Source organism: Gracilinanus agilis, chromosome 1, assembly GCF_016433145.1.
Source record: "Gracilinanus agilis isolate LMUSP501 chromosome 1, AgileGrace, whole genome shotgun sequence".
NCBI lineage: Eukaryota > Metazoa > Chordata > Mammalia > Didelphimorphia > Didelphidae > Gracilinanus > Gracilinanus agilis.
In genome coordinates this window covers 266,789,897-266,811,415 of record NC_058130.1, presented here as the reverse complement: position 1 = coordinate 266,811,415, position 21,519 = coordinate 266,789,897, and positions in this window count along the sequence as shown.

Sequence of the window (21,519 nt, the reverse complement as noted above, 5' to 3'; positions counted from 1 at the left end):
CTTCCTTCCTTTCTTTCTTTCTTTCTTTCTTTCTTTCTTTCTTTCTTTCTTTCTTTCTTTCTTTCTTTCTTTCTTTCTTTCTTTCTTTCTTTCTTTCGTCTAGATTGAAGAAAATGAAGAAAATGTCAATAATGCAAATTAATTTTGAAAGTGTTTTGAGTTGTATTTTTTCCTGGGACAGCTGGATATTAAACTTTTACCAGTATACCAATAGGATTAGGCCTCAAGATACCTGAGTTCTGAAACTCCTTGGTTCTGCTTTTGGACCAACCAATATGACTTTGGGCAAGTCGTTTAATCTGTATAGGGCTAGTTTCCTTATCTATAAAATGAAGAGTTTGACCTGAATGAACTCTAAGTTTCTATCAGGGAAATGCTAGTTTATAACAAATCCTAAAATTGCTAGCCTATAGAAGTTATTTCCCTTTAGATATAGTCTGTTTCCCTTCCATTAAAAGAACCTAAACCTAGTTGTTTCTTGATTGCCTTCTTATGGGCTATTTTTTTCTCTCCATGCTATATCTATGGGTTTTTTTCTTCTCTTTCCCAATACAAAGAAAAAAATAGAATGTTTTCATATTGGCATGATCCTTAAGTTTTTTTTAATAAAATATATGAATGTTGGGGAAAAGAAATGGATTTTTGACACATGCAATTCTAAGAGGAGCTCAGAATAATTCAATAATGAAATGACTGTTGGCTCCAAAAGTAACCCACAGGAAATAAAGATTAGGCACACACATATTTTAAAAATTCTCTAAATCCAGTGAGAGGCTTCATCACAAAGCCAACATTTCTTGAGCATTTTCACTGTTTCAAATCTTCTTATAGCCAGGCAACCCTAAACTAGGAGAAAAATAATCCAAGCTTTTGATTGTTGTTATGGCCTACCTCTAATGGTCAGACCATGTAAATTGTTAACTCCTTTAGGGATCCGAAACAAATTCACTAAAACAATTCCTTTGTAGCCTGAACAAAAACCTTCAGAACTTCATGGGAAAATAAGCATATTTTTAAAAATTGAAGTTTGAAAACAACAGATGCTACTTGGGAATGCTAGTGCTTGATGGGTAGGAGAGAACTGTTTAGAACTAAATTGCTTGGGGCAAGGCTTAAGTGTGCTAAAGGCTGTGTGTCTTAAGGATTCTGGGCAAGGTCTCACATGGCAACGATTTTCTTCCCAAAGAGACAAGTAATAATTACCTTCATTTGTGGACCCCCATTAAAAAACTCAAAAACGTTAATTTTTTGAAAGGGGATAAATTAAATGCTAATGAAAGTTTTTGAGAGTGGATGCTATTACTCATTGTAGTGTATTTCAGAAATCAGACACAAACATAAACAAAATCCTTCATAAAGGATTTCGGAGCAAAATAAAGTTAGTTTTATAAATTAATTAATATTTACTAATTTCCAAAGAAGCTGGACCTTTGATGGAAGGTTGAATCTTTGAATACCATGGATACCTTAAAGATTTTCTGTAAATATGTGTGAATCCAGATGACTTTTTGTTTCATTTAGGATCACAGAATTTTAGAGTTGTGGAGGAAACCTTTAAAAATCTCTACCAACATCTTTTTTTTTACAGAAGAGGAAACTGAGGCCCTCAGACTTAATGTGCATTATTGACATTTTCTTCATCATTTTCTTAAAACTGGACAAAAAAAGAAAAGCTGTGACTTGTACCATTTGCCAATTTTTAAGATGTAACTACTTAACACTGAACATTTAACAGTCTGCTTTGCCCAGCTGATTTAATCTGTGCAGTCTTAAACTAGAAGCATTTCCCCTCTTCCACAACTCTTTTTTTGACTCTTACTTTCTGTCTTAGAATTAATACTGTGTCTTGATTCCAAGGCAGAAGAGTTGTAAGGTCTAAGCCAATGTTGGTGAACCTTTTAGAGTTCAGGTGCTCAAACTACACCTTCAAGCTTCCTGTGAGCCCCCCACCCTCACCCCCTACCACACATTACCCCATACATCAGGGAAGAAGTGTTTGCATTGCTGTGTTGGACAAAGGGGTGGGGCATGCAAAAATGTCCTCAGGAGCAGTGGAGAGGGGAAAGGGAGCAGCTTACTTACTGAAGGGGTACACATGCTGCATCTTCCAACATGGGTCCAGGCAAGGAGGATTAAGTTACTTTTTCAGTGTCACATAATTAGGGAATGTCTGAAGCTTGATTTGAACTCAGGACCTTCCATCCTTTGAGACCTGGTTCTCAATCTCCTGAACCACTTAGATATCCCCAATCCCACAATATTCTAAGTATAACCTATTTTTACTAATAAATTTCCCTTTTCTCTAACAAATAGGGAAATGTAGTGACTGTGACGTGGCAAAGCTGGGATTTGAACCTAGGCCTTCCAGTTGAAAAATTCAGTGTTCTTTCTTTCATAGTTCTCCATACCTCTCCATTTCTTTAGCTCCTTGCTTGATTTTTGACTTGGAAAAGGTATCTGGTTTATAAAAATGTATGAAAGGTGACCCATTTCAGTGTTGGGGGCAATCTGAAGTGCTAAGGTGGTAATAAATGTGTTTGTTAACACTCATCCCCTAACAATTTCCACTACAACTTTCATTCTTATTAACTTTGTCCTTTGTGGAAATAAAAAAAAAATCAACATGGAATTTCAATTCACCCTTTTTGCACATTAGAAATAAAAGAGAATAAAGCAAATAATTGACAACACAATCTTAATTTTGTTAACCTTTCCACATACGTATTTTGTTATTGTTATAGTAATACGTGTGTGTGTTTTTAAATATATTTCTGATTTTTCAGATTCTTTCCAAATCTATCTTTTGTTATTGTAAATCTTCAGTGACAAGCAAGTCCCAAGTTCCAGAAAACAAAAGGTAGTCTGTTTCCCACTGATAAATTAGTTGTTTTAGCACCTGTAAATCTGTTTTGCATTTCATTTAACCCTTCACTCAGGGTTGATAACAGGAACAGAAAATCGGCTTTGACAGCATGTTGTGATTTTACAGTATACAGGGGCAAAGCCAGAGTTAATTGCAAGCACATGGCTTTTAAGAGTGAAACTTTTATATTTAGCTCCAAGTATCTGACCCAGTATAATTCAAACATATTTCTGGAGCAGTTGCTAATGATTAAGGCATTAATTGGTTTCTTTCTCCCCTCCCTCCCCCCCCCCCCCCAATCGGGACGAGATGGGCAGAGTTCAGTTTGTTTTTAGAAAAGCAACATTTTCAAAACTGAGAAAGATCATGGTTCCCATCCCCCACCTGAAGCCCCTTCCCTCCCTACCCCCCTCCTGCCTCCCAACTTCCCAAGAGGTGTTTCTGCTAAACTGTTCCAACTAAAAAACCTGTTGGAATACTAAACAATGGCCCCTGTGCTTGAGTAGTGCAGAGAGGCAATTTCAGCGGTGTCTAGTTTCAGCCCAGAATACTAAGGTCATAATTTTAGGCCATAGATGGTTCTCCCAGATGTCTTTGGTCAAGTTAATCACAGTTTGCCTGAAGGGTGAGCTTTCAGGTAATCCATCACAGCATACTTGTAAATCAATAATTCCTTCTAGCCCAAAGAGCAGCCTAGTTTGTGCTCCCTTAAAGCCTCAGGACAGAGGTGGCTGCAGCGGCTGAAAATGTGGCAGCGTCCTCCATCTTTGACGCTGGCCACCGAAACCCATTGGGATTGGTGCTTTTTGGAGAGCTGTAGAAAACTCCACATGAAACATTACTATACGTTCTTGGACTGCTTAAAAAAAATTCAGTGGCGTCAGCGGGATGCTGTTGATTGTTTTGCAAGACTCTGTGAAACCTGATGCTGTGGAAGGGCCATTTCCCAACTCCAATTTTTCATCTCAGAGGGCAACGACCTGACACTCCTGTCGAGGCCTTCCCTGATCCCCAAACATTCCGAAAATGCTGTGGCTGATGCTTTTGTTATGTGCTAAAGGAAGAAAAGAAGCAGGCTCTCCCCTGATTTCCCAGACTTGTTTCCCTAGCTTCCCCCCTGCCCCCATTAGAACCCTAATTTAGGTAGGGTTAGTATTCCATTGAAACGAACCTGAAGACAAATCATACTCTGATTCATTTTGAATTCCTACAAAGGGTAGGAATCATATATTCTTGGAACTGGGACTAGGGGGCTGGTATTAAGGGATTCTTTTGCAGAGATCATCCCAGACCTATACCCCTGGACTCTGTGGAAAGCCTTGAAATAAGTCACACAGACTGTGGGTTTTCTACAACTTTAAACAAGTTTACTAAGTAATATTGAAGCCTTTTGACTTTAAGTTCTAGGATCATCCCCTGCCCCCATCTCAATTTTGCAAATCTCCTAAAGTATCTTGTCTTGTAATCTATTATGTCTGGTAACTTTGTCCTGGATCACACAAACTAGTAACATTAAAAACAATAACAAGCAAACCTTTATTTCCCCTCTGCCTTGAATTAATACTAAGTATTGGTTCCAAGGCAGAAGAGTAGTAACAGCTAGGCTCTTGGGTTTAAGTAACTTGCCCAGGTTCAATCAGCTAGAAAGTGTCTGAAGTCAAATTTGAACCCAGGAGTTCCTTTCTCCAGGACTGGCTCTCTATCCACTGAGCCACCTAATTGCAATGCCCATTCCACTGTGCCCCTTCCTTTTTAAACCTAGTAATACTTATTAATAACAGTATTTGCAGAAGGATTTGAATTCATGTCTTTCTGAGTTCACTATTCTCTGAACCACCTAGCTGCCAGTCTGATCATATTCCATTCCATTCATTCAACCATTTCCTAATTAACTCAACAAGCACCTATGAGAAAGGTCCAGTATTAGTTCCTGAAGAAGGAAAGATAAAAGCAAAACCTTTCTTGTACCCAAGGACCCTCTTGGAACAAACAACATGTATATAGTTAAATTGGTACACAATATTTTCTGTGAGGGGAGAAGAAATTAACAATTGATGAGGGAGATCAAATAAAGGTTTTTCATGGCAGATGACACTTAAGCTGATCCTTGGGAGGCGAGAGGAGGTTAGGGATTCCAAGAAATGGGAGATGAAGATTTCGGGAATGAGTGATAGCCAGTCCATAGATGTCAGAGATGAAACATATGGAATCATAAAATCTCAGTGAGAAGGCACTCACAATGGGACCCACTCAGTCCAACTCATCTAGTTATTATTAAACTAGAATTTATATACTATTTTAAGGTTTGCAAAGAACTTGACTGTTGTCTCATTTTGTCATCACAATAATCCCATTTAACAGATGAAGAAAATGAAGTTAAAAAAATCCTAAGTGAGTAGCGTAGGTTCGCACAGACACTTGGGAAGATTTGTCTTCCTGATTCCAGGCCTGACACTTGAGCCACTGCCCTTGAGAAGGTGTAGAGTATTCAAACCATCACTCATGGTGATGGGTTTTCAGGTTATCAGCTTTTCAGGGTGGGGAGATTATGTTATTCTTTGGAATGGAAGCCAAGTGGAGCTGCTAATGAAGAACAGAGAAGGTCCCTTTCCCTAAGTCAATCAATAATCATATAGTCAATGGACATTTATTAAGTACTTACTGTGCCAGTCTTTGTGCTAAGTGCTAGGAGTTAAAAAGGGGGGGGATAACCAATGCTTTTGAGGAGCTCACAGTCAAACACTTTTAGAAATATGATTTCATTCTCACTTCACAATAACATTGCAAAGTAAGTGCTATTATTAACCTCATTTTATAGTTGAGGAAACTGAGAGAAACAGAAGTTGTGACTTGCCCACGGTCACACATCTAGTAAGAGATGTGAACTCAGGTCTTTCTAACTGCAAGCCCAGTGTTCTATTCTCTGTGCTACCAGGTAACACAGGAGGAAGGACAGAATTCCTGACATGGGAGACAGCCAGTGAATATATGATGCTGAAGGGTATTGTGTTCAAGGAAAGGCAAAGAGTACGAAATCATTGAATCATAGAGTACATGGAAGAAAATAGATTATAAGAAGAATGGCAAAACAGGAAGGGGCTGGGTTACAAAGGGTTTTAAATGCTAAATAGAGATTTTTATATTTGACTGTGAAGCTCCTAAGGAGTGGCTGGAGTTTGCTGAATAGATATAACATGATTGGACCTAAGTTTTAGGTAGATCAATTCAAAAAGCCAAGAGGAGAATGGGCTGGAGTGGGAAAATAGTTAAGGCAGGGAGACCCACTGCAGATTATTATAATAATCCAAGCATGAAGTGATGAGGGCTTGGACAAACAGTAAGGCCAGAGAAGAGAAGGAGTCTTATATAAAAGACCTGAAAATAGCATTGACAGGACTTGGCAATAAGTTGTTTATGGGAGGTGAGATATAGTGAGGAGGAAAGGATAATACAGTTTGTGAGTGAGTGAGCAAGAGGGTGACTTGCAAAGATGAACATGCTCTCAAGAGTAATGGGAAAGGGGCAGCTGGGTAGCTCAGTGGAGTGAGAGGCCTAGAGACAGGAGGTCCTAGGTTCAAACCCGGCCTCAGCCACTTCCCAGCTGTGTGACCCTGGGCAAGTCACTTGATCCCCATTGCCCACCCTTACCAATCTTTCACCTATGAGACAATACACCGAAGTACAAGGGTTTTTAAAAAAAAAAGAGTAATGGGAAAATTAAGAAGAAAGGAAGGCCTGGGAGAAAGCTAACAAGTTCGGTTCTGAACATGTAGAGGTAAAGATGTCTACAAGACATCCAGTTTGAGATGTCCAACAGGCAGAAATAGCATAAAGTAGTAAGGGATTCCATTCTTTCTGAAAGAGGGTAGCAATGCCCCCAGCCAAGGATTGTAACTAATCTTGAAGTTGGAGATGTTATATAATAGCTACCTATTAAGCTGGATTTGAATGAATTCAGACAGGAGCCAGACTTGAGAAGGAACCCAACTTCTAGGGAGATGATGAACAGAGCTGAAGAAGGGACAAATAGCAAAGCCAGAGTGATGCATCCATCTAAGGCATATAGAGAAAAAGTTATGGACAGACCTCCTGGACCTGAGAGGGTCCATCAAAAGCACCTTCCAAGGGACTGGAGGCTAAGACACTGAGAGAGCTGTGTACGAAAAGCCAACTGGAGAACAGGAACATCATGATAGATGTGTCATTGAACCACTTCTGTATTACGTATTCCAAGTTGGAAATTATTCATTTCCTTGAACATACTCATGGGAGTCTGAAGACTTTTTCTTCTGGGACCTGATGAAATCTGTTTACTTTTCTTTGTTTTAAATATTTATTTTGTGTTTATGCAACATTAATCAAAGATATTCATTCACTAGATTGGGAATACTTATTGAGAATGCAATTGGGAAGTGGCAAATGAAGGAGAACATCCTCAGAAGAGAGACACACATAGTGTTTTATTAGATTTCCATCTCTGATGGGGGTTGGGGGGTGGGCTCAGAGCTAAAGAAGAGAGAGAATTGACTTCTTGGGTCCCTGTTATTTTGTATGTATGTGTCATGTATCCCTTTAGAAGTCTTCTAAAGTTTGTGGACCTTTATTCAGAATATTTTTAAAATTATAAAATAAATATGTAGAATTATAAAGGAAACCAATTATATTGAAACAGTTATTGAAATATATGCACAAATGTGTGTATAAATTTAATAGAATCCAAGTGAAGAACCAGTGCTTTATTACCATATCCCAGAGAGGAGAAAGTATAATTTTTAGAAGGAAATCCAACTGGAAAATAAGACAGTAATAGAGTAGTGTCAAATATAGTTGAATAACTGTCATCCTACCACTGCTACTTTTGCACATAAGTTAGCAAGCACACCTGAGAAATGAAAGGTAGGTTGTATGCAAAATCTACAAATGCATTGGATAAAATTTTGAGGTATTGCTGGTTGAACTTTGGTCTGATATGATCAGAAATATGGACGCTGAAGGTCTTTGAGAATTTTCAGGAGGGATTTACCTACCCCAGGACTATAAGGAATCTCTGGTTAGAGTAGTAAAATTACTAATACCTAGATCACAGGTCCATGAAGATCACAGCAATCTAAGATATAGGACTTGTGGCCCTTCCTTATATACAGAGAAGAGTCTAGATCTCTTTAGGAGGTAACCAGGTGGTACAGTGCCTCAGGTCAGGAGGATTTGAGTTCAAATCCAGCCTCAGAAACACTTAATTAGCTATGTTACTTTGAGCAAGTCACTCAACCTCTGTCCACTTCGATTTCCCCACTTATAAATTAGGATAATAATAGTACCTACCTTTCACGATTGTTGCAAGAATCAAATGAGATAACATTTGTAAAAAGCTTAGCACAGTGCCTAGGTACTTACTAAATACTTATTTCCTTCCTTCCTTGTGCATGAATGCTATGATATTCATATCCATACTATATGGAATTCAGTGTGTCAGTTTACACAATTAAAAATTAGTTCTATGAATTCTTTGTATTCACAATTTTTAGATCTGGGTTTATGAAAGGACTTTCTTATCACACTATAAGCCCAGGAGGAAAAGAGGTATTTTAAGATGGGTGCTTGAGCTAAGAGTACATAGCTTATGCTCTGAGCATGATGATAAATGAAGACAAGATCAGGTTTAGAGAGTCAAAGTTAATGATGGACAAGATTAGATCATATATACATTTCCTTATACTAAAGTAAATGACTAACTAAAGTTATACAACTAGTAAAGTATATATATATATATGTATATATGTATGTATAAAGTAAATACATAATCAATTAATTGGCATGTCACTTACCAGGAAATCTATTTATTTACTTTTAGTAACTGCTAGTAAATCATGTCTCTAAATAAGAAGTATTTGCCTATTTATTTTCCCCATGCTTTGGAAGTGGCTATTTTTGGGGGGGAGTGGAAAGGCTTTTGAAGAGCATATCTTTTTAATAACAACAAAAAACAAGAACACAGAGGGATAATTAGGTAAAAATCTGAGGGAGAACCATCTTATACTGGATAGATAATTGTTCTTGTATTGATCGGCAGGGGTAGGAGAAAAATAAAGAACAATTTGATCAAAAGGTACACAGTACCATTATAGATTTATAAAAGTTAGGATAATGGATGGATAATGTAGCTATATATTTATATACACATGTATATGTATGTGCATATACATGTATAAATATCACTTACTTACAAATATCCTGGTTTATATCTTACTAAGACTTCCAAATAAATAATGAGCTATTCCCTTCTCTCTCTCTCTCTCTCTCTCTCTCTCTCTCTCTCTCTCTCTCTCTGAATGTGTGTCTCTATCTCTATCTCTGTCTCTGTGTGTCTCTGTCTTTCTCTTTGTCTATGTCTCTTTGTCTCTCTTTCTCAATTGAAAGTTTTAAAGAGAAGAAAGGGCAGCTAAAAGTGTTCTCTCTTGAATGATTTTCTTAGAGGGTTAAGAACTTTAGTTCCTCAGATAAATTTCTTAGACAACTGAAAGCAACTGAAAATTTAATATGAGAGAAAAGTCACAACATATGCTTTTCACTATTGCTTTTAAAGAAAAGGGATGACAGTAATAGGTAGCAGCAGACAGTCTGGAATGTGAGGGGAGAGGGTCATATTGAGAGAAGATATAATAACTTACAGCTGGATGAAAAAGATTAAACCGAGATGGATAATTTTCTTTAATATTACCTTGAGTTCTAGGTTTGTGAACTTGAACCTATGCTCCAATCTCTTTCTAGGACTGAGAACTTAAAGCCATACAGATCAAATTGTCCAAAGCTTATTTTAATGTTTTACATACTTGGGTATTTTGCACATATGAAATGCATCAGGAAGAAAGTACAAAAAGTTAACCAGCAAATCTTCCTAATATCATTTGCATTTGAATTTTTGAACTTATATATCCCTTAATTATTTAATTAAATATCATTGGTTTCAATGTTACCTAACATTCTAACTTGTAAAGAACTTTTTTTTAATCCTGCTTCTTTATTTCCTGTCCAAAAAAAAAAAAGAGGCAGTAGGTGGTATAGAGCATAGAATGCTGGATGTTAAGAGTCAGGAAGACCTGAGTTGAAATCCAGTCTCAATCACTTACTTCACGTAGAATCCTGGGCAATGTGCTTAATCTGTCTGTTTCATTTTCCTCATCTATAAAATGGAGATGATAATAATAGCACCTATCTCAGGGAAGTTATGAGGATTAAATAATATAATATTTGTAAAGCACTTAGCACAGTCTCTGGCACATAGCAGGTCTTTAAATAAATGCTTTTGAAAATGTGTTAGACATCTCCCAGCTCTATATTCTGGGCAAACTTAATAATTGTTCTATCTATGCCTTTTTAATTCATGGATTAAGGCAGTGATTCCCAAAGTGGGTGCCACCGTTTCCTGGTGGGTGCTGCAGCAATCCAGGGGGGTGGTGATGGCCACAGGTGCATTTATCTTTCCCATTAATTGCTATTAAAATTTAAAACAAATTAATTTCCAGAGGGCTAAGTAATATTTTTTTCTGGAAAGGGGGTGGTAAACCAAAAAAGTTTGGGAACCACTGGATTAAGAGGATTAAATGCTAAGGTCAAGCAAAGATACCTGGGGAACTGCACTAGAGTTCTTCTTCAGTTTTCATTGAATCACTGATACCCATTCATTGGGCCCAGTCTTTCAGTTCCAATTTATCTGTATGTCACATTGTCTATTCCAAATCTCTTTCATCCTTTACACAAGAATGGCATGAGAGAATTTGTCAAATGCCTTGTTAAAATCAAGGCAAACTACCTACAGCAACCTCCGATCTAACATTTTAGTTACTTTGTCAAGAAAGAAAATGAAGGTAATTTGCTGTGACCTTTTCTTGATGAAGTCATGATGGATCTCTGTGATTTTCTCAGTAATACATTCTAGATTTTTCGCTGCAGATGTGAGGTAAACATCACTGGCTGACGGTTATAGGCTATTCACTTCCCTTTTGTTTAAATCAGGGCATTATTTTTCTTTCTACAATCCTATGATACCTCTTCTTTTCTGTATAATCTTCCAAAAGATCATTGATAACAGGAAAAATAGAAAGAACAGTTGTCCATTCACTCAGTAGTACCCTAGGATGTAATTCATTCAGACTCGAAGTCATCAAGGAAAGCTCTCTAGTTAAAAGCAATAAATTATTTAAATGACATAAAATTTTAAAACTTTTTCAAACCAAAATTAATGTAGTTTAAGAAAAAAAAAAGATTTGGAGTTGGAAAGAACCCATTTTGTTTTTTTTACAAAGCCCTTTAACTTTTGTCTGGCTATGAATTCTAACTTTATTCATAGTTTTTGATATGTGTAACTGTATATTTTCTAATTTTTTGAGCTATGACTTTTTAAAATTTAGATGTGTAACCCATTTTTTTCAAACCTGAGTCATGTTGTGTGTTAAAACTTAGGTATGATCCTAGATTAGTGGCAAAAATGATGATTTAACATTGTGCGAGTAAGGGTCAGAATTGATGCGAAAGCTTTGAAGATGAGAAGGATTCTTTATTCCTGCTTTTTGAGTGACAGATGTGATTCCAAGTTCTCTTTGAGATTGACACCAAACAACTGGAAAAAAGATTTTACAAGTTTCTCTTATAAAAGCCTCATTTCTCAAATATATAGATAATTAAGTCAAATTCATAAGAAAAGTCATTCCTTAGTTGATAATGGTCACAGGATATAAACAGGGAGTTTTCAGAAGAAGAAATCACAGCTTGCAATGGCCATAAGAAAAAATACTAAAAATCCCCATTTATTAGAAAAACAAAAATCAAAACAATTCTGAGGGACCACCTCAAACCTATTCAGACTGGCAAACAAGACAGGAAAAAAATGAATGACAAATGTTGGAGAGGATGTGGAAAAATAGGGACATTAATGCACTGTTGATGGAGTTATGAACTGCTTCAAACATTCTGGAGTACAACTTGGAACTATGCCCAAAGGGCTATTAAACAGTGCATACTCTTTGACCCAGCAATACCACTACCAAGTCTGTATCCCAAAGAGATAAAAGAAAATGGACTTATATGTACAAAAATATTTATAACAGTTCCCTTTGTAGTGCCAAAGACTTGGAAATTGAGGAGATGCTCATCAATAAGGGAATGGCTGAACAAGTTGTGGTATGTGATTGTGATGGAATACTATAGTGCTGTAAGAAATGATGAGCAGTAAAATTTCAGAAAAATCTAGGAAATCTTATATGAACTGATACAAAGTAAAGTGAGCAAAACTAGGAGAACATTGTACACAATAACAGCAATATTGCAAAGATGATAAACTGTGAAAGATTTAACTACTCTAATCAACACAATGATCCAAGAGAATTCCAAAGGACTCACTAGGAAAATGCTATCCACTTCCAGAAAAAGAATGCATGAACTCTGAGTGCATATTGAAGCATGCATTTTCACTCACTTTATTTTTCTTACCTTTTTTTGATAAAATGACTAATATAGAAATAGTTTGCATGATTGCATATGTATAATTGGTATATTGCTTGTCTTCTCTCTTGGTGTAGAAGGGGCTAGTGGGAGAGAGTGAATTAGGAACTCCACTTTTTTTTTTACAATGAATGCTAAAATAAATATTAAAAAAAAGAGAGATTGACTCCAAGTAAGAGAAAGAGAAAGAAATGTAGAGAAAACTAATGCATTAATGTGTCTATGATTTTTATTTTTGTTTACCTAGAAATTATAAGAGATTTTCTCATGGAAGAGATGAAGGTCTATTTCTTGGCAGAGTGATCTCAGCTTGCTCCCTTCCAACAGCACCTCCCCCACCCTATGTCATTCACTCTTAAGTATTGTCTGATGAACTCAACTTTGCAAAATTTCTTCAATTTCTATTTGATACCTACTTTATGATGGGTTTAGTCACTATATATTATCTGTGGTGGTCTTTTGTGTACCTAGCATTGGGAGAGAAGGATCCAAGGATGTATTAAAATTGCTTGCTTTCCTCCTTTAAAGGATAGCAAACAGGACAGCTTGTTGCTTTTAAGTCTAAAACTTGTGCTCCATAACCATCAATATTTATAGAGTCAGAAATGGATATAAGTCTGGTTCAGTACCTCTTTTCAGAGGATAAGAAAGTAACTGGCCTTGTGGCCCTTTCTCCTATTCTCCTCTTGGTCTATTTTTATTTTAGACTATCAAAGTCTATTATTTTAGATTATATTATTATTATATTATATTATTATTTTAGACTATCAAAGTCTATTTCTGGATAGTTTTAGAGATTTTGACTTTATAATATAATTCAAAATCAAGTAATACCTGATCTTCCCTTCATTCATACTTTAAAATATTTCCATTGACATCTTTATTTTATTGTTCTATTATAGAGATTTTTATTACTTTGCCTAATTCTCTAAAGCATTCTTTTGGTAATTTGATGGTCATAGTACTTAATATGTATATATATTTATTCTATATTTATTCAGGCAGCTAAATTGTATAGTGGATAGAGTTCTGGGACAAGAGTCAGGAAGATATATATTCAAATCTTGCCTCAAATACTTTTTAGTTGTTAACAAATTACTTGCCTGGAGTAATACAGGAAGAAATTAAGTGACTTTCTGCTTTATTTTTCTTATCTGTAAAATGGGGATAATAATAATGCTTACCTCACAAAGTTATTATAGGGATAAAATGTGTTTACATATGTGAAGTGTTCTGCAACCCTTAGAGTGCTATATAAAGGCTAGCTATTATTATTATTATTAATTTTTTATTGGTCTAAGTTTTTATCTGTTTATGAATTTTTTCTTTTTCTCAACTTGTTTTTCCATGAATTTTTCCTCATGACAATTGTTTTCTTTTTTTATTTTGTGGACCGTATTTTACTTTATTTGACATTTCCTGCTATTTTGATATGAGGTAGTGGAGTTAAGCCTCTCACTTGACCAACTTGAGTTATGTCCAAGAGGAACTTTTAGTATTAATTCAACAATATTTATTAAATTACTATTAAATGCAAGGTTATGTATCAATTCAGAAATGGCAGTTTTATTTTGTTAAAAGATCATTTTCCCTGGTAGAAAAAAAACAGATTGAGAAGAGGAGCTCTACTTTCTTTCTATTGTTTCTTAATATCATCATCCCATTTCATCTCATGCTATGGTCCTATCCTTTCCTTGATCTTCCACTTTTCCCCATAACACAGCTTAAATAAAATCTTTGTTACCCTCACTCTCATTTTTTTGTACATGTCTTTTAGAAATCTAAGTTAGTCCATAAATTCTCTTCACAATTTTCTTCTTTTTCACTGGATTTATTTCATTTTGTGTCTTTAGAAAAGAGCACAGAAAAGTCTATAAAAAGTGTCACGAGCTCAGAATGAGTTGAAGCTGGTAAGTGAAGCTAATTACCACAAATAATTTTGATTTGTTTTATTATGTTTTTTTATAAACTATAATTAGAGTAAGGGAGGATCAAAGAATGTACAGGACTTTTTTCTTGGAGTGGATGGGATAGAGATAACTGATAAGAGAGAGAAGGCAGTACTGCTTAATTCCTTTATTGCTTTTATTTTCTCTGCCAAGAAAAATAGCATTTATATTGGAATTAACAGAATAAAAATTACTAACACAGAGCTGATAACCAAGATAAATAAGGAAATTGTGATACTTGATAAATTCAAGTCATCTAGAGCTTAGCACAGTGCTTGGAACATAGTAATACTAGGTATTTAATAAATTCTAGTTGATTGAATGACCCAGCCCAGATGAATTATATCATCTGGTTCTCAAAGAACTGGTAGGTTTGATTTCTTGGTAATATTTTAAAGACCATGGAAAATAAGAGAGGTACCACAAAGTTAGAGTATGGTAAATATCACTCTGATTGAAAAAAAAGGAAGAAAACAGTCTGGAAGCCACAGACTAGGTGATCTGATGTCCATTCAGACATCGGGTGCAGGGGGTAGGGGGTGGGAATAACTTGAATTGGTCATTTAAGTGCTGGTTGTTAAGACACCTAGAATGGGAAATGGTGATTTTGTGATTTCATCAAGAATAGGTCATGCCAGATCAACTTCATTTCTATTTGTTAAAGGATTACTAAACTAGTGGTTGAAGAAAATGCTGTGGGTATAATTTGTCCATATTTTTAGCAAAGCTTTTGATAAAGTTTATCATACTACTCTTGTGGAGAATATGGAGAGATATGGATTAGATACTACTTTGATGTCTAAATTCAAGATGTAGCATTTCAATATTAACATAATTGTGGATCTCCTGAGGAGAGCCCTAGAGATTTATATTTTGCCTTGGACTATTTTCAGTGACTTGGATAGTAGCTCTGAGGCATAGAGGAGATGTTCATCTAATTTGTAGATGACAAAAATCTGGGAGAGATCTTGATAGGTTAGTTCATTTGGCTGAATCTCATTAGATGGAATTCAATAGACATAAATGTAAAGTATTACAGATAGGCAGAAAGAAATTCTGAGGATTTTTGTTAATTTTTTATGTTTTGTAAATCTGCTGTTTTAATTATTTTAACTAATTTTTAAATGAACACTTTAGGGTTCTTTAAGTATACCATCATGTCATTTGCAAAAAGTGTTAGTTTAGTTTCTTCTTTCCCTCCAGTTATCCCTTTGATTTATTTTTAGTGTCTTATTGCCATATAGAAAGCATTTCCAGTACTAAGTCAAAAAGAAGTGATAACAGTGGACTTCTTGTTACACCCCTGAATTTATAGGAATGGATTCTAGTTTATCTCTGTTACAAATAATGGTAGCTTTTAATCTTGAAAATATATTATTCATCATCTTAAGGAAAGATCCATTTATTATTGTGTTTCCAGTTTTTGACAGAAATGAGTGTTGTATTTTATCAAGAGTTTTTCTGCATTACTGATAAAGTTATATGATTTTTGTTAATTTTGTTATTAATAAAGTTTATGGTTTTCCTAATACTAAATTAACTGCATTTCTGTTATAAATCCAACATGGTCATAGTGATAACCTTTGTGATATATTGTAATCTCTGCTAACATTTTATTTTACATTTTTTGCATATAAATTCATTAGCAATATTGGTCTATAATTTTCTTTTTTGATTCTTTCAAGTTTATGCAGTAAGACCATATCTTTATCATTGAAGGATGGGATCTCTTCTTTCGCTTCCCCCCAAATCTATATAATATTGAAATGAATTGTTTTTGAGTGTCTGATAATATTCACTTATGAATATATCTGCTCCTAGAGTTAAATTTTTTTATTTAATAAAATATAATTTTATAATATATTTAAAAGTTCTTCTCAGACACATTATATAAGGAGAGGACTAGACAGTTCTCCAGGCTATCAATTGTGGATTTTAAAATTAATATTCAATATCTCCAAAAGTATAATATTTCTAGAGATTTATTAATATTTAACTAGAGAGCTAGAGAACACAGAGAATGTTCCCCACACACTTCACATGGAAGAGAGAGCTAAGGCAACAAAGACTGGTCACCACTCAATTCATGTGGAAGAGAGAGGGCGCGGCAGAGTGAACCAAAATTATATACAGACCACATAAAGACACATGTATACAAAAGGCAAAAGGAATTGTGGGTAATGCAGAAAGGAAGTATGGGTAATGTAGTTTTAGGGATTCAAGATAATTCTAACTATAAATGTGATCCTTTGGGAGACTAGTCTCCCAAATGGATCATTTAAACATAGCTAACATAACTTTAACTAGAGGAAGATACAATATTACAGTTTCTAAAGGGAAATTACAACAACTTGGAGATAAAAGGGAAATAAAAGGGAGAAAGAACAAAACCAATGTTAGGTGCATTGAAAAAAAGCCAATTAGGGGGCAGTCCCCTTTTTGGCATAAGAGTGTCCATTCAAAAATAAATGTGTTCAACCCTCCCAAAGTTCAAATTTGCCATATCTCAAAGTTCACTCTGGATCTTCTGGTACAGCAGGTGGTCTCTGCAGGCATCTTCATGGCACCTTCTGGATTCTGGGAGGTAGGCCTCTGTTCTAAATTAGGGTCAAAATTCACAGCAATAAAATGGTCCCCCCTGAGGAGAATAATAACACATTCCCCCTGAAGAGGATACAGGGATGCACATAGGAACACATAGGGATACATGGTCAAGTCATCAGGTATATGAATCAATTATCAAAAATATCAAAGAATCCAAAGAAATTTAAAAAAAATAACCTCCAAGGGAAATATAGAATATCAAAAATGTGAGAAGAAAAAAAGAAAAAAATTCTAGGAAAAAGGGAAAAAATTCACAAACCACAACAGGTTTTTGTAGAGATTCATGTCCCATAAACTTTACAACAACAATCACTCAGTAACCCAATTTAGCAGCCTGGACTACAGTAAATTGTCACATCATGAAAGAAATAGAAAAAAGAGACTAGATCTCAAAACAAATGGGAAATAGCATTTCCCAGCTGAATCCTTTTCTTCATTTTCAGGGATAATGGAGCCAGAACAATTGATGCTGTGTACTTGATATAGAGTGCGGTACAAAGAAGTCCTACATCTTAACATATGTTAAGCTTAAGTCTCACACATGATCAAGTCTTTGTGTTCTTTTACACAGAATGCCATTAATCCCTGTAGGATTGGTTTGGTTTCTTTTACCTTTTGTGCTCATTTGGCACTTTGAAGGTCAACTTCTGTGCTCCTTTGGGGCTTGTTTCTCTTTGGATTAGACATATTCATTGAGCAAAAGTCTCATAATATTTAAACAACTAGTGGCAAGTTTCCAGAGTCCAAAGCTTTTGGGGTATGCATTTATATGCTAGGCAAATAAACATCTTAGCTTATTCTATTGCAAAAATCGAAACAGTCAAAAAAATCTTTTTAATACTTGTGACAGGTGCTTCAAATGTAAAATAATAAGAGAAAAAATCAAATACTGTATGACACATGTAGGAAGAAAAAACAAAAATATAAAAAATGTGTAGTTTCATAATCACAGAGGTAAAGTATAGAGGCTAATTTCCAAAAAATAAGATTCATTTCCTCTTTAACTTGCTATGATCCACAGTGTGAGTACAAATGAGGTAGATAAAGCAATAATACATTGAAGAAAATACACAAAAAATCTCAAAAGGCACAAAATGTTACAAAAGGCATATTAAGTCAATATAGGTCACTAATACAGATATTCTGTACTGTGCTATTCAAGTACAGGGATTAATTGAATACAGTGCAACAGAATAGTACAAATCTAGCAATAGGGAAGTCTTATCACAATCAATAGTCAAATACAATCAATAGTCAAATATAAGTAGTACAGGCAATTATAATAAATACAGGAAATTATTCATTATCAATAGAGGGTACTCGTTTTACATAACTTCAATGAATCCATGAGTCCCTCTCCCCAATTTTAATGGCTGTTGGTATAGTCAATAGAACCTGGAATGGTCCATTATAAGCAGGTTCAGTCCACCCAGTACATTTGAAATTCTTTATGTACACACACTATCACCTGGGTTCAAACCATGAAGTGAGAAGTCTATGGGGCCTGCTTGAACAGCAGCTCCAGAGTCATGGAGTTCTTGCAATTTTGTTTGTAATTGTCTGATATAAGTGGCAATGGTTGTATCCCCTCCTAACAATGAGGTATAGTCAGGGGTAAATGGTTGTGCCTGAATAGGTGGATGTCCAAATAGCATCTCAAATAGTAAGATGTATAAATCACCTCTGGGTCTGCTTCTGAGATAAAATAGAGCCAGAGGTAGAATTTTGAGCCATTTTAGATAAGTCTCCATGCACAATTTGCCAATCATAGTTTTAAGTTCTTTATTCATTCTTTCAACTTGGCTGGAGCTCTGGGGAGATATTGTGTATGAAATATAGGAGTTATCCCCAAGCTTGAATAAATTTGCGTTAAGATTGAATCAGTAAAATGAGTTCCTTTATCTGAATCAATATGAGCTGGCAGACCAAAACGAGGAATAATTTCTTTCAAAAGGACTTTGGCAACAAAAGCTGCTGTGGCCCAAGCAGTAGGAAATGCTTCAGGCCACCTGGTCAGCTGATAGACTATGACCAGATAAAATTTATACTGTCCAGCTTTTGGCATAGAGATAAAATCAATTTGTAAATGCTCAAATGGTGTGGAAGCAAGAGGATGCCCACCAAAGGCTTTTCCTTGAAAGGTGTATTGATTAAAGGCCTGGTAGATAGGATAAGTTTTTTTTTTTTTTTTTTTTTTTTTTGGAGGCATAGTGTCGTTATTCCAGGTGCTATCCATACTCTTTTAAAAGAGTTTATAATGCCCTGGATGCTGAAATGACCATGTTTATGGATGGAGTGACAAATTTGGTTATAGAAAGCTCTAGGGAACAGGGGTTTGCCTTCAGATGACACCCATACTCCATTTATCTGTTTAGCTTTAAATTTTTGCTTCCATTTTCCCACTTCCTTGTCATTATAGGAAAGGGATAGATCCAAATCATCAGTAATTGTTAGTGGCATAATTAATTCAGGTCCCTCTAAGGCTGCTAGTTTGGCTTCAATGTCTGCTTGATCGTTTCCCCTGGGGACAGGGTCAGTGCCACCTATGTGTGCAGAAGAGTGAACGACAGCTATGACTTTGGGGAGCTGGAGGGAGGGCAGAAAGAAGTTTAGTAATAAGATTTGCATTGGCAATTCATTTTCCAGCTGATGTTAAGAATTCCCTCTGAAGCCATAAGAGCATTATATATGCAAATGCATTATAGGAGTCTGTTTAAATTGTGACCCTTTTATCCTTTGCAATGATACAGGCATATTTCAAAGCTATGAGTTCTGCACCTTGTGCATTTACATGTGAGGGTAAGGAAGCTGACCATAGAGTATACAATTCAGTAACTACTGCAGCTCCTATATAGTGCACACCATCTCTCATGAAGGAAGAACCATCTGTAAATAATATTAAATCTGAATTATCCAAAGGGGTGTCCCGTAAATCATTACGAGGCTTATCAGAAATGAACACTAAAGATGTACAATCATGTAAAGGTTATCTGGAAGTTGGCCAATTGGGGAGCAAGATTTCAGGATTAAGAACTCCACAGCATTTTAAGGTGATATATTCATTATTCAATAGAGTTATCTCATATCTCTTAATCCTTTGATTAGTAAATGCCTGTGTCCTATGTCTCAATAACAATACCTCAACCTCATGCAGGCTCATTATGGTCAGAGGGCATCCTAATACCAGATCAGTAGATTTGGTTACTAATAAAGCTGTGGCAGCTACTTCTCTAAGGCATGGTGGTGCTCCTGAAGCTACTGGGTCCAGCTGGGCTGAATAATAGGCTACTGGGCATTGAGCAGGTCCCAAAAGTTGAGTTGGAACACCTGAAGCTAATGCTTTCTGTTCATGGACATATAAGGCAAATGGTTTGTCATAATTTGGGATGCCTAGATGAGGGGCAGACAGGACAGACTATTTTAAATTTGAAAGAGCTTTTCAGTGTTCCTTTACCAATTTAAGTGGTTCAGGGACCTAGTTTTTTGTGAGTGATACAAGGGGCTTAGTGATTTTCTCATAGCAAGGGATCCACTGCTGACAAAATCCTGTTGCTCCAATAATCGCCCTCAGTTGCTTTTTAGTGGAAGGAGCAATTAATTTTTGGATACTTTCAATATGTTTAGGAGAAATTAAATGGGACCCAGCAGTTAAAATGAAACCTAAATATTGTACTTTGGAGAGACACCACTGAACTTTGTCTTTGGGGTCCTTATAGCCTCTCTTATGTAGCTCCAAAAGGAGATGTTTGCTATCCTTTTGGCATACTTCAGCATTTGGTGAAGCCAAGAGCAAGTCATCCATATATTGGATTAAACAGCTGTATTTAAATTTAATGGCATCTGTATCAGCAGTTAAGAATTGTGTGAACAATGTAGGGCTGTCCATGAAACCCTGAGGCAAACGAGCCCAGGCCCACTAGGAACCTTTCCAGGTGAAAGCAAAGATATGCCTGGAATCCTCATGTATAGGTATGGAAAAGAAGGCTGAGCAGAAGTCTACTACTGTAAAGTATTTAGCTGTGCTAGGAATAGAAGAAATAATAGTATTTATGTTGGAAACTACAGGGTGTCTCTTTAAAACGTGATTTTTCAAGGCCCTCAAATCCTGGACAAATCGATAGAGATGTTTGCTATTGGGCCCCAATTTTGGCCTTTTTGACAGGTAGGATGGGTGTAATGTATTCAGATTTACAGGGAATTATGATGCTTTGGTCAATTAGTGAATGTATTACTGGGGTAATGCCATCTATTGCCTCCGAGGAATGGAAGGAGGTAGGCTAGATTTAGTTTTAATTTGGACAGGGACAGCTGATTTAAGTAGGTCAACATCAGACAATGATGTGGTACAGAGAGACTCAGGTATGTCAGTTGGGATTTCAAAAGTGGAAGACTCTTATCTCATGACTATCTGAAAGAAGTACAGGGAGAAAAGTTAAGGATTCCTCAGGCAATTCCAGTGACATAAAGCCATCTGGAGAGCAAGTTATTGTGTCTCTAAGCTTGAATAAAAGATCTCTCCCCAGAAAATTTATAGGGGAGCCAGGCATCAAGAGGAAAGAGTGCTCCACATTTAGGGGTCCTACAGACACCATTCTAGGGGAAAGC